The 13876-nt window shown below is 38.3% G+C and overlaps 1 non-coding gene across 1 annotated transcript; it reads left to right on the top strand.

Annotated features, from left to right (window-relative positions):
* Positions 1-5218: 5218 nt before the first annotated feature.
* On the top strand, positions 5219-5325 carry LOC141662432 (small nucleolar RNA R71). The gene has a single exon (XR_012550549.1). It is a non-coding gene; the product is annotated as a small nucleolar RNA R71 (small nucleolar RNA).
* Positions 5326-13876: the final 8551 nt, after the last annotated feature.

Here is a 13876-nt window from a genome sequence, read left to right as displayed (position 1 = left end):
GACCTGGATCTTTTGGGTGCCATCGAAACTGAGAAAAAGTGTTTAAGATTTGTGTTTTTGAATATGGGAGAGATTTTAAGGTTTGAAAGTGTATGGGGAGTATATGGAATAGTTGTATATATATATAAGGTAGAGATTAGGGTAAAATTTGATTAGGAGTGGGTTTGAGGGTTAAAAACGTGGGTAATGGGAAGATAATTCATGGGTAATGGGGATGTGTTTTATTTTTGGATTTTTCAGATTTTTTTTTGATTTTTATAAGACTTAAAAAAATTTCTTCCAGTCGGGCCCTGAGCGGTCGCTCAGCAGAGCTGAGCGGGCGCTCAGGGGTCTTTTGGAATTTTTTTTTCTTGCCCTATTTTTCTGATTTTTTTGTGGTTTTGGATAGGTTACTAACTTTTAAGGGTTCCTGTAACAACAAATCATGGGTTGCCTCCCAAGAAGCGCTTCTTTTTCGTCATTAGCTTGACGTATCGTACCTTAATCAAGTTGACAATAGAACGACACTAACCACTTCCCGGTTTGCCGTGCCCCCATAGTAATGCTTCAAACGCTGACCATTAACCTTGAATGCTTGGTCCGGATCATTCTCAAAAATCTCCACCGCTCCATGTGGAAACACAGTTTTGACAATAAAAGGTCTAGACCGCCTTGATTTTAACTTTCCAGGAAAAAGTCGAAGACGAGAGTTGAATAAAAGAACTTGCTGCCCCGACATAAATGACTTAGGATATAACTTCTTGTCGTGCCACCTTTTCACCTTTTCCTTGTACATTTTGTTGTTCTCGTATGCTTGGAGTCAAAATTCATCAAGTTCATTTAGCTGAAGCATTCGCTTTTTTTAGCTGCATCTAGATCCAGGTTTAACTTCTTCAATGCCCAATAGGCCTTATGCTCAAGCTCCGAAGGTAAATGACATCCCTTACCATACACAAGTTGAAACGGGGACATCCCATGTGGAGTCTTATATGCTGTTCTGTAAGCCCAAACAGTATCATCGAGCTTTAAAGACCAATCCTTCCTTGAAGAACAAACAGCCTTCTCTAAAATGCGCTTGATTTCTCTATTAGATACTTTCGCTTGACCATTCGTTTGCGGATGATAGGCAGTAGCAACACGATGATTCACATTGTAGCGCTGCATCATAGAAGTGAACTTACGGGTGCAGAAATGCGACCCTTCATCACTTATGATTACTCGTGGCGTTCCAAACCTTGTGAAGATCTGCTTATGAAGAAAATTCAACACTACCTTTGCATCATTCATCGGCAGATCTTTGACTTCTACCCATTTTAAGACATAATCGACTGCCAGCAAGATGTTCTGATTATTGCAGGACGAGACAAATTGCCCCATGAAAATCGATTCCCCAAACATCAAAGACCTCGACTTCAAGCATCACATTTAACGACATCTCATCCTTTCTCGTATGATTTCCCACTTTTTGGCAACGATCATACCTTAAAATGAACTGATGAGCATCCTTAAACAGAGTAGGCCAGAAAAAACCTGCTTGCAGAATACGAGTTGTCATCTTCTCACCACCATAATGTCCACCATAAACTGTGGAGTGGCAGTCTCGTAATATCCTCTCCGTCTCACAGAATGGGATACATCTCCTGATGATCTGGTCAGCTCCCTGTCTAAACAAATATGGTTCATCCCACATATACCACTTCACCTCATGTAGAAACTTCTTCTTTTGAGCTATATTCAAATTAGGAGGCATTATATTGCTGACAAGATAATTCATAATATCTACGAACCATGGCTCTTCCTCCTGAACTGCGAACAACTGCTCATCCGGAAAAGATTCATTGATTAATGTCTTATCATGTGAAGTAAACTCGGGATTCTCCAATTTAGAGAGATGGTCAGCTACTTGATTCTCAGTACCTTTTCGATCCTTGATCTCTAACTCAAATTCCTGTAGCAAGAGCATCCAACGAATGAGTCTAGGCTTCGAATCCTTCTTGGAAACCAAATAGCGAATGGCCGCATGATCAGTGAACACTGTCACCTTTGTCCCAAGCAAATAAGATCGAAATTTTTCGAAACCAAAGACTATAGCGAAGAGTTCCTTCTCAGTAGTGGTGTAGTTCATTTGAGCTTCATTTAAGGTCTTGCTAGCATAGTAGACCACATGAAAGAGATTATTCTTGCGCTGCCCAAGAACTGCACCCACTGTATAATCACTCGCATCACATATCATTTCAAAAGGCTCTGTCCAATCAGGTGCGGTAATAACTGGTGCAGTTATCAAACTCTTCTTGAGAGTCTCGAATGCCGTCAAACATTCGTCATCAAATTTGAAAGGCACATCTTTCTCAAGCAAGTTTCACAACGACTTAGATATCTTCGAAAAGTCCTTGATGAAATGCCTATAAAAACCCGCATGACCAAGAAAACTACGGATTCCTTTCACAGAAATAGGTGGTGGAAGATTTTCAATGACTCCCACCTTGGTTTTGTCCACCTCAAGACCCTTGTTAGAGACCTTATGCCCAAGAATAATGCCTTCACGCACCATAAAGTGACATTTTTCCCAATTGAGCACCAAATTAGTTTCCACACACCTTTTGAGCACCGCACGAAGATTATTCAAACATTCATCATACGAATGTCCAAAGACGGAAAATTCATCCATGAACACCTCGACATTATTTCCAATCATATCAGAGAATATAGCCATCATATATCTCTGAAAAATGGTCGGTGCGCCATATAAGCCAAACAAAACTCTGCGAAAAGCAAACGTGCCAAATGGACAAGTGAAGGTAGTCTTTTCTTGATCCTCTGGTGCAATACATATCTGATTATACCCCGAATAACCATCCAGAAGATAATAATACTCGTGACCGGCCAACCTGTCAAGCATCTAATCAATAAATGCAAGAGGGTAGTGATCCTTCCTCGTGGCCTTATTCAACTTTCTGTAGTCCATGCATACCCTCCATCCTGTGACTGTTCTAGTGGGAATGAGCTCGTTCTTCTCATTTGATACCACGGTAATACCTCCTTTCTTAAGTACACATTGCACGGGGCTCACCCAAGAACTGTCAGAAATAGGATAAATGATTCCTGCATCCAGCCACTCCAAAATTTCTTTCTTCACCACTTCTTTCATGATAGGATTAAGTCTGCGCTGTTGCTCAACAGTCGGTTTACTACTCTCTTCTAGCAGAATCTTATGCATGTAGTATGAAGGGCTGATCCCCTTGATGTCTGCTATAGTCCATCCGATAGCCGATTTGAATTCTCTCAAGATCCTCAAGAGCTTGTCCTCCTCACTACCTGAAAGGTCAGATGCAATAATAACAGGTAAAGTAGATGCATCACCTAAAAAAGCATACCTCAAGTGTTCAGGCAATGGTTTAAGCTCCAAGATAGGTGCTTCCTGAATAGATGGTTTGAGCTTTCCTTCAGCATTTGTGAGGTCAGAAGTACCAAGAGATTCAAATGACATTTCTAGATTTTGCCTCCAAGGAGAAGCATTTAGATATTGTATATGCTCACTGCCATCCTCATCATCACTGTCCAAATCCCCCACTAAGGCTTTCTCTAATGCATCAGACATTAGCATATGATCAAGTTCTGAAGTAACCGCAGAATCAATCAAATCCACTTTTAAGCACTCCTCATCTTCTGTAGGGAATTTCACCGCTTTGAATACATTGAATGTCATATCCTGATCCTGCACCCTCATAGTAAGTTCACCTTTCTGCACATCTATCAAGGTACGGCCGGTAGCCAAGAAAGGTCTCCCCAAGATTATGGGAATCTTCTTATCTTCCTCGAAATCCAGAATAACAAAGTCTGCAGGAAAGAAGAGCTTATCCACCTTTACTAGAACATCCTCCACTATGCCTCGTGGGTATGTAATAGAACGATCAGCCAATTGTAGAGACATGTGGTGGGCTTTGGATCAGATAAATTCAACTTTTTGAAGATCGACAACGGCATCAGATTGATGCTTGCTCCCAAATCACAGAGGCACTTGTCAAAAGACAACTTGCCAATGGTGCAAGGAATGGTGAAGCTACTTGGATCTTTAAGCTTTGGAGGTGACTTTTGTTGCAGCACAGCACTACATTCTTCCGTTAAAGCAATAGTCTCAAGGTCGTCCAGTTTCACCTTCCTTGAAAGAATACTCTTCATAAATTTTGCGTAACTAGGCATTTTCTCCAGAGCCTCAGCGAAAGGTATATTAATGTGAAGTTTCTTGAACACCTCCAGAAACTTACCGAACTGCTTATCCAGCTTTTGTTGTTGCAATCTCTTAGGGAAATGTGGTGGATGATAGAGTTGTTTCTCCCCTGTATTACCCTCAGGCAGAGTGTGTTCAACAATAGTCTTCCTTGGTTCCGACGCTTTCTCCTTTTGCTTAGCTTCTTCATCACCAACTTCAGCTTCTCCTTCTTTTGCTTTTTCAGCATCAGCAACTTTTCCAGACCTTAAGGTAATAGCCTTGACTTGCTCTTTAGCTTCCTTCCTTCCTGGCACTTCAGTATCACTGGGAAGTATGCCAGGTTGACGATTGAGCACTGCATTGGCTATTTGACCGATTTGATTTTCCAAGGTCTTGATAGAAACCACCTGACTTTTACACAACAACTTAAGTTCCTCAAAATCAGCACTAGAGGGTGGAGCTGCACCTCCTTGTTGAGGATATGATTGCCTTTGAGCATAATGCTGTGGTAGCTGGAATCCAGGTGGATTAAACTGTTTACTTATGCCTTGCTGATATGGTTGCTGAATAGCATTCTGATTATTACTCCAGCTAAAATTTGGATGATTTTTGTTGTTAGGATGATAAGTAGCTGGCACAGGCTACTGCGATCACTGATAATTGTTCACATACGGAACAGATTCATTAATAAGAGAACACTGATCCGTAGCATGAGAACCTGCACAAAGCTAACAGACCATAGCTATCTGATTCACTCCATAGGTGGCTAGAGAATCGACCTTCATAAACAGCGCTTGGAGCTGCGCTGCAATAGCTGTAGCTGCATCAACTTCCAGAATACCTGCTACCTTCCCAGGAATCATCCTTTGAGTTGGGTTTTGATGCTCATTTGCAGCCATAGTCTCAATAAGATTATAAGCCTCAGTATAGCTTTTGGCCCACAAGGCGCCTCCAGCTGCTGAATCGAGCATGGGCCGAGATTGGGCCCCCAAACCATTATAGAACCCAGTGATCACCATCCAATCAGGCATTCCATGATGTGGACATTTTCTCAACATTTCCTTGTAGCGCTCCCAAACTTCGCACATAGATTCTGAAGGTTGCTGCGCAAACTGAGTAAGAGCACTCCTCATAGCCGCAGTCTTCGCCATTGGATAAAACTTCACCACAAACTTTTGCGCAAGATCTTGCCAAGTAGTGATAGACCCAGCTGGTTCAGAATGTAACCAGTCCTTAGCTTTATCCCTCAGTGATAATGGAAAAAGCCTCAGCTTGATAGCCTCATCAGTCATACCATTATATTTAAAAGTACTACAGATCTCGACAAAATTCCTTATGTGCATGTTGGGGTCTTTAGTCGCAGCACCTCCGAAAGAAACAGAATTCTGCACCATCTAAATAGTGCCCGACTTGATTTCGAAGTTATTGGCCTCAATAGCCGGGTGCATGATGCTAGACTGAATATCATCAATTTTAGGCCGAGAAAAGTCCATAAGAGTTGGATCTTCTGAAACTATACGATCACCTATGATTATGAAAGAGATGTGTCCTAAGTCTAATTATGTATGATGATTTAGGAATAACTTTTATATAATCTGTTTTGATTTCATTGATATTAATAAAAGACTTGTTTTGGTTTTATAGCGAGCTTTATCTATTTAAGTATTTAAATAAGATATACCATAGTTTAGAGTAAAGCCTTTTATGGATTATGATGAGATCATAATAATGAGACCTAAAAGATGATAACTCTGAACTTAAATATTTCCTGGTCGTAGGATTACTAACTGGTAATTAGTAATCTGCAAAGATCGGTACATACTATGCTTGCTTCATTATGAAGGATGTCTGTTCTCATAGACATTTGTGTGGTGACACTATAGCTAGTATGTAGGTGCTTATTATAGAATAAGTTCACTGAACATGACTCACACAGCTGAACAACTGATAGAGTTCACTCACGTGTCAGCAGATGTTCACATAGTGATAGTTGTACAAGTATCCTTAGACTTGAGGTCATCATAGTCATCTTGTGTACACTGAACTATACTTTGGTTTAGTTCTTAGTCTCCAGGGACAATAATAAGGGCTCTACCGGGTGTAGGAATTTGTACACAAATATAGTGTATGATCAATAAAGGATCTACCCCTTCCAGTGAAAGGAAGAGAATGTTCAATGCTAATCCACTTATGCTAGTTCAGGAATCTCTGGCTAGAGTGAATGAAATTAGAAAGGAGTTTCTAATTCACATTAATTAGAACTAAGCATAGTGAATGAGAAAGCATATGATTAAATAAGATAGGCTTGACACGAGTTCCATGCCTTGTATTTAATCATGACATTGCAGGGTAGAAGGAATTAATTGTACGGTAAGTATTCACTGAATAGGTTCTTGGTATTCTAAGCAGTGAATTTGTATTATCCGGATAGTCGCGATATGCTGAGAAGTATCCCTCACGATGTAGAATACACATGATTAATTTATTAATTAATCATATTTAATAAATTAGAGAATTTATATAAATAATGATAAAATAGTTTTATTATTATTTATTTCTACTACCGGCTTAATATTGAACCTATAGGGTCACACCATAAAAGAGAATGATTTAATGGTGGAGGAATTAATTAATAATGGCTGGTAATTATTTATTTGTGAAATAAATAATTAATTAGGAAATTTAATAATTGATTAAATGAGATTTAATTAATTAAGAAAAGTTCTTGATATTATTAATTAAGAATTTAATTTTGGAAATTAAATCAAGTGAGAAAATTATTTTTCAAAAGTGTTTAGAAAAGGGATTAATGATTAAAAGGTGTTTTAATTATTAGTTAATTCGTTAATAAGAATAATCAATTAAAGGGTTAATAATAATAATATTTTATGGAAAATTTTCAGCTGAAAATTTTGCCTATAAATATACTATTATAAACCCTATTTTCCTCAACCCAAAAAAATAAAAACCCTAATTCTCTCAACCTCTTCCTCCCTCCATTATTTTGATCTCTTGGTGGATACCGGTGGAGTGCTTCACACTTGAGGAGCAGCTGCTAGGGATCTCCGTTCATCATTTTTGGATCGCTATTAAAGGTTTGTAATCGATCCCTCGATTTATTCACGATTTATATGCGATTATATGGATTTTATATCAAGAAAAATGTTTTACCATGATTCTGTGATGTATAAAATCCTACAATGGTATCAGAGCTTAGGTTGTATGCATATAGATCTGTGATAAAAATTTTAGAATTTTATGATCTTGTATGAATTTATTATGATTTTTGCAAGTAATATCATGGATTAATTATTATTGATTAGAAATTGTTTCTCAAAATTGTTTTCACTGTAGATCTGGGTTCTACAAGTGTTGTAGATCGTCTGGGTATTTTTTTCATAATTTTCTGATGTGTGGATTAATTATTATGATTTTTTGAAGTTGTTTTAATTAAATTTCGTAATTAAATATGTATATATATGTAATCTGTTATGTATATATATATATGTTGTATGCTGCTGGAAATTAAAGAATAAGTTCTGCTGACTGATGTTGATGGGCACGACGTCCCATGGCGCAGAAGAGAAAGAAACAAAAAAAAATTCTGTGTCGGCTGCTGTAGGCGCGTGCAGCGCACGCGGGGAAGGGGGTGTCGCGCATTCCGGGAATGCGTTACACCCTGTGGCGTATTCACGGAATGCGTTACACCTTTCAATGGCTTAAAAGGGTTGTAACGCATTACCGGAATGCGTTACAGGGCTTGTAACGCGTTCCTGTAATGCGTTACAGCCCATCTGTTTTTTTTAATTTGATTTCTGGGAGTTTCGTAACTCCGTTTTGGGCGTGCAATATATCGTTGGATTCGTTTTTCCGAGACGGATCTAATAGAGTGGTCAAATATTTTTTATATAAAATTTTTGAACTGTTTATATTCTCGAAAGTGTTTCAAACCATGTTTTAATTGCTTTTAAATGCTATAATAAATTCTTACATCATTATATCAATGTGTGACATGATATTGCTTGTATACTTACTTGTTAATTTATTTTTATATATGAGATATATGCCTATGTTTACCATGCGATGATAGATTTAGGTGAACTTAAATCAATATAAGGCGTGCTCTAGAAAATCTAGAATATGAATCGTTTCTTGCCTTAACAATAATATTATGAATACAATCATGAGATTCTTGTGTTTATGAAACACGTAATTAAATATAAATTTTCAATATTGAGATAAAGGATGATTCTGTCAAAAGCAGATTTCTATCTGTAAGAAAGGGGTATTAAGTGACGCCTCTTGACAATGCTCCCCCCGATCTGGGAATCATCTGATTATCGATTATTGATTTGAAATATTAAATTTAAAAGGAAGAATCTATTTATAATATGATTATTATTGTAACATAATATAATCCCTCTAAAATTAAATAATATCAAGTAGTAATTGTTCAATGACACAACGGGCTTTTGTCGGTCAAAGCCTTCCAACATGGTAGAAAGTAGTTCTTATTTTTAAATCATTTTCGTTTCGTGCTACAGCCGAGGGCTTTGATTTCGAAATAAGAAATACTTGTCTATTACATAGAGATGTGTACATTGAATTAGAATCTAAAGGTAGTTATGTGCTGCAGCCGTGGGCCGTTGGAGACTGATTCAATTGTACGAAATGTTGGGTTAGACTTGACTTAGAATATTGAGTCTGTCGTGCTACAGCCGTGACTCAATTATTCAAGAGGCTAAAGTTTTATTAGGGAATAACATATGATGTAATTGACAAAAGTTGTCTGTCTATTGAACATCACATGAGGTTTCGTGCTACAGCCGAGGTTGTGTGATGAAATGTAGGATCCCTATTCCCACTAGCATTATGAATGCTTAATTTTTCACTTAAGGGGTTATATAATTTAGATAAACTAGTGAGAGCCACTTATGAATAAAGACCCGATTCATATAGTATTTTGAAATGAAATTGAATATTTGCTAAGTGTTGTTATGTGTTCATCATTTACATATTTACTATATACGTTATATCTTCTGCACTATCACTCCGGAGTATACTAGATGCTCACAAGTTGACTAGTCCTAATTTTGCTGACTGGCTTCGAAACTTGAGAATTGTTCTCAGGGTTGAGAAGCTGGAATATGTGCTTGACTCACCTAAGCCTACTAAACCTGCTAGCGATGCACATAATGATGAACATGTTGTGTATCGTAAGTGGATAGATAATGTAAATGTTGCTCAATGCATCATGCTAGCTTCCATGAACATTGAGCTACAGAAGCAGCATAAGCATATGGATGCTCACACTATCCTTATGCATCTATAAGAGTTGTATGATGTGGCAGGGAGGATAGCTCGATATGAGATATCGAAGGAGCTGTTCGGTTGTAGGATGTCTGAGGGATCATCTGTGAATGACCATGTACTTAAGATGATCAATTTGATTGAACGTCTTGGACAACTTAGTTTTGCCATGGATGGGGAGCTGAGCCAAGACTTGGTCTTGCAATCACTTCCGGGTTCGTTCTCACAGTTTATTGTGAACTTTCACATGAATAAGCTGGATGTCAGCCTGCCTGAACTCCACAACATGTTGAAGAATGCGGAATCGAATTTCCCCCTAAGAAGAGTTCTGTTCTTCTAATTGGTGAAGGTTCCAATCCTAAGAAAAGAAAGAAAAACCCTTCCAAGAAGAAGAAAGTAGGTGAAAAAAATCCGGTTCCACCAAAAGCTGAAGACCCCAAGAGCAAAGCTGTTTGCTTTCACTGTAATAAAGTGGGGCACTGGAAGAGGAACTGCGAGGTTTACCTTGTAGAATTGAAGAAGAAGAAGGGTAGTGAGACTACCGCTTCTGTTTCAGGTATGTTCATGATTGAATTGAATATGTCATTAAATTAAATTTCTACTTGGGTATTAGATACCGCCTGTGGTTCTCATATTTGCAATTCGTTGCAGGGACTAAGGAGAAGTAGGACTCTTGAAGAACAGGAGGTGATTCTACGGATGGGAAATGGAGCAAGAGTTGCTGCTGAAGCTGTAGGATCATTTCATTTACATATGCCTACGGGCAAGACTATTGTTTTAAATAATTGTTATTTTGTTCCCTCGATTGTGAGGAATATTATTTCTATTCCCATGTTAGACTTGGATTCAGAATAATAAATGTTCAATTCTTAGAGATAACGTTCTTTATGGAAGTGGTATTTTAAATAATGGTCTGTATGTATGTGACATAGAGCATAATTTACTACAAATTGAACATACTAATAAAAGAAAAAGGGATGATGAAAATCTCACTTTCTTGTGGCACTGCAGACTTGGTCATATTAGTGAAAATAGACCGCGAACATTGAATAAGGAAGGGTTACTTGACCCCTTTGATTTTGAATCATATCTTACATGCGAGTCTTGTCTATTGGGTAAAATGACCAAATCTCCATTTAGTGGACATGGAGAGAGGGCTGCAGATTTGCTAGGATTGGTACACAAAGATGTATGTGGACCAATGTCTACGCAAGCCATGGGTGGATTTTCATACTTCATTACTTTCATAGATGATCGATCAGATTCGGATATGTGTATTTGATGAAACACAAGTGTGAATCCTTTGAAAAGTTCAAAGAATATAAGTATGAAGTGGAGAAACAAACCAAACATAGTATTATAACTCTTCGATCAGATCGAGGTGGTGAATACTTGAATGGAGAGTTTCTAGCTTATCTCAAAGAACATGGTATAGTCTCCCAGTGGACTCCTCCATATACTCCACAGTTGAATGGGGTATCTGAAAGGAGAAATTGAACTTTCTTAGACATGGTTCGGTCCATGATGAGCTATGCGAATCTTCCAGTATTCCTGTGGGGTTATGCATTGGAAACCTCAGCATATTTACTGAATAAGGTGCCTTCCAAATCTGTTCCTCAAACTCCATATGAAATACGGAAAGAAAGGAAACCGAGTCTTAAACACGTTAAGATTTGGGGATGTCCAGCTTATGTCAAGAAAGTTGACCCAGATAAGCTGGAATCTCGATCCGTAAAATGTAATTTTGTGGGATATCCTAAAGAGACTTTAGGGTATTATTTTTACACCGATCATAAGGTGTTTGTCTCCAAACATGCTACCTTCTTGGAAAAGCAGTTTATCCTTGAAGGAAATAGTGGGAGCAAGATTAAACTTGATGAAGTTTAAGAACCACAAACTACTACGGTTCAAGTGGAAACACCTATTCAGACTGAACAACCTTCTGTGGAACAGCCCATTCGTAGGACAGGGAGAGTGTCTCGCCAACCTGAGAGGTATTGATGATGACGACCCTATGACCTATAATGAGGTTATGAGTAGTGTTGACTCAGAGAAATGGCAAAGTGCCATGAAATCCGAAATGGAATCTATGTATACCAACCAAGTATAGACTTTGGTTGAAGCACCTGAGGGTGTGAAGCCTATTGAGTGCAAATGGGAATACAAAAGAAAGATTGGAGCAGATGGCCAGGTGGAGACCTATAAGGCCTGGCTCGTGGCAAAAGGATTCAAACAAAGGCAAGGGATTGACTTTGATGAAACTTTTTCACCTGTAGCCCTGTTAAAATCAATTCGGATTTTGCTTGCGATTGCTGCTTACTACGACTATGAGATCTGATAAATGGACTTAAAAACAGCCTTCCTCAATGGGAACTTGAAGAGGAAGTGTATATGACACAACCGGAGGGTTTTCTTTCCAAGGGAAATGAACACCTTGTGTATAAGATGCTGCGAACCATATATGGTTTAAAGCAAGCTTCTCATAGATGGAACATCCATTTTGATGAGATAATCAAAGAGTTTGGCTTTATCAAAAACATAGATGAACCATGTGTCTACAAGAAGGTTAGTGGGAGCGCGGTAACATTTCTTGTATTGTATGTGGATGACATACTTCTTATGGGAAATGATATACCGATGCTGCAATCAGTCAAAGTGTGGCTATCAAAGAACTTCACTATGAAGGACTTGGGAGAATCATCCTACATTCTCGGTATGAAGATCTATAGAGATACATCTAGAAGAATGATAGGTCTTACCCAGGGTACATACATCCAGAAAGTGCTTAAAAGGTTTAGCATGGAAAACTCCAAAAGAGGTCTCATACCGATGAGCCATGAAGTGTCCCTTTCCGAAAAGATGTCTCCTAAGACACCTGAGGAAAGAGAGCGTATGAGTAAGATTCCTTATGCTTCAGCAATAGGATCTATCATGTACGCGATGTTATGTACTAGGCCCAATGTTGCTTATTCAATTAGTGTGACGAGCAGATATCAGTCCGATCCAGGTGAAGACCACTGGAAAGCAGTGAAGAACATCCTTAAGTACTTGCGAAGGACTAAGGATATTTTTCTTATTTTTGGTGGTGAATCTGAGTTGAAAATAGAGGGTTATACTGACTCTAGTTTTCAATCAGAAAGTGATGATAGCAAATCCATGTCAGGGTACGTGTTTACTCTGAATGGTGGTGCGATTAGTTGGAAGAGTTCCAAACAGTCTACAACGGTTGACTCCACAGCGGAAGCAGAATATATAGCTGCAAGTGAGGCTGCAAAAGAAGTCTTTTAGATGAGGAAATTTGTTTCTAAGTTGGGAGTTGTTCCTATCATTGAGGAGCCTATTGTGTTGTATTGTGATAACAACGCAGCAATAGCACAAGCTAAGGAACCAAGATCTCATAAGAATTCCAAGCATGTCCTGCGGCGCTTTCATCTGATTAGGGAGATTGTTGAAAGAGGAGATGTCAACGTCAAGAGAGTTGCCACACATAACAACATAGCAGACCCTTTTACTAAGCCACTTTCTCAAAGTCACTTTGATCGTCATAAAGGCAAGATGGGTATTAGATACCAGAGTGATTGGCTTTAGTACAAGTGGGAGATTGAAATAGATGTGTCCTAAGTCCAATCATGTATGATGATTTAGGAATAACTTTTATGTAATCTATTTTGATTTCATTGATATTAATAAAAGACTTGTTTTGGTTTTATTGCGGGCTTTATCTATTTAAGTGTTTAAATAAGATATACCATAGTTTAGAGTAAAGCCTTTTATGGATTATGATGAGATCATAATAATGAGACCTAAAAGATGATAACTCTGAACTTAAATATTTCCTGGTCGTAGGATTACTAACTGGTAATTAGTAATCCGCAAAGATCGGTACATACTATGCTTGCTTCATTATGAAGGATGTCTGTTCTCATAGACATTTGTGTGGTGACACTATAGCTAGTATGTAGGTGCTTATTATAGAATAAGTTCACTGAACATGAATCACACAGCTGAACAACTGATGGAGTTCACTCACGTGTCAGCAGATGTTCACAGAGTGATAGTTGTACAAGTATCCTCAGACTTGAGGTCATCATAGTCATCTTGTGTACACTGAACTATACTTTGGTTTAGTTCTTAGTCTCCAGGGACAATAATAAAGGCTCTACTGGGTCTAGGAATTTGTACACGAAGATAGTGTATGATCAATAAAGGATCTACCCCTTCCAGTGAAAGGAAGAGAATGTTCAATGCTGATCCACTTATGCTAGTTCAGGATTCTCTGGCCATAGTGAATGAAATTAGAAAGGAGTTTCTAATTCACATTAATTAGAACTAAGCATAGTGAATGGGAAAGCATATGATTAAATAAGATAGGCTTGA

Source organism: Apium graveolens, chromosome 5 (genome assembly GCF_009905375.1).
Source record: "Apium graveolens cultivar Ventura chromosome 5, ASM990537v1, whole genome shotgun sequence".
In the NCBI taxonomy this organism is placed as follows: Eukaryota; Viridiplantae; Streptophyta; class Magnoliopsida; order Apiales; family Apiaceae; genus Apium; species Apium graveolens.
Note: the sequence above shows the minus strand (reverse complement) of the source record. Positions and strands in the feature narration are given on the sequence as shown.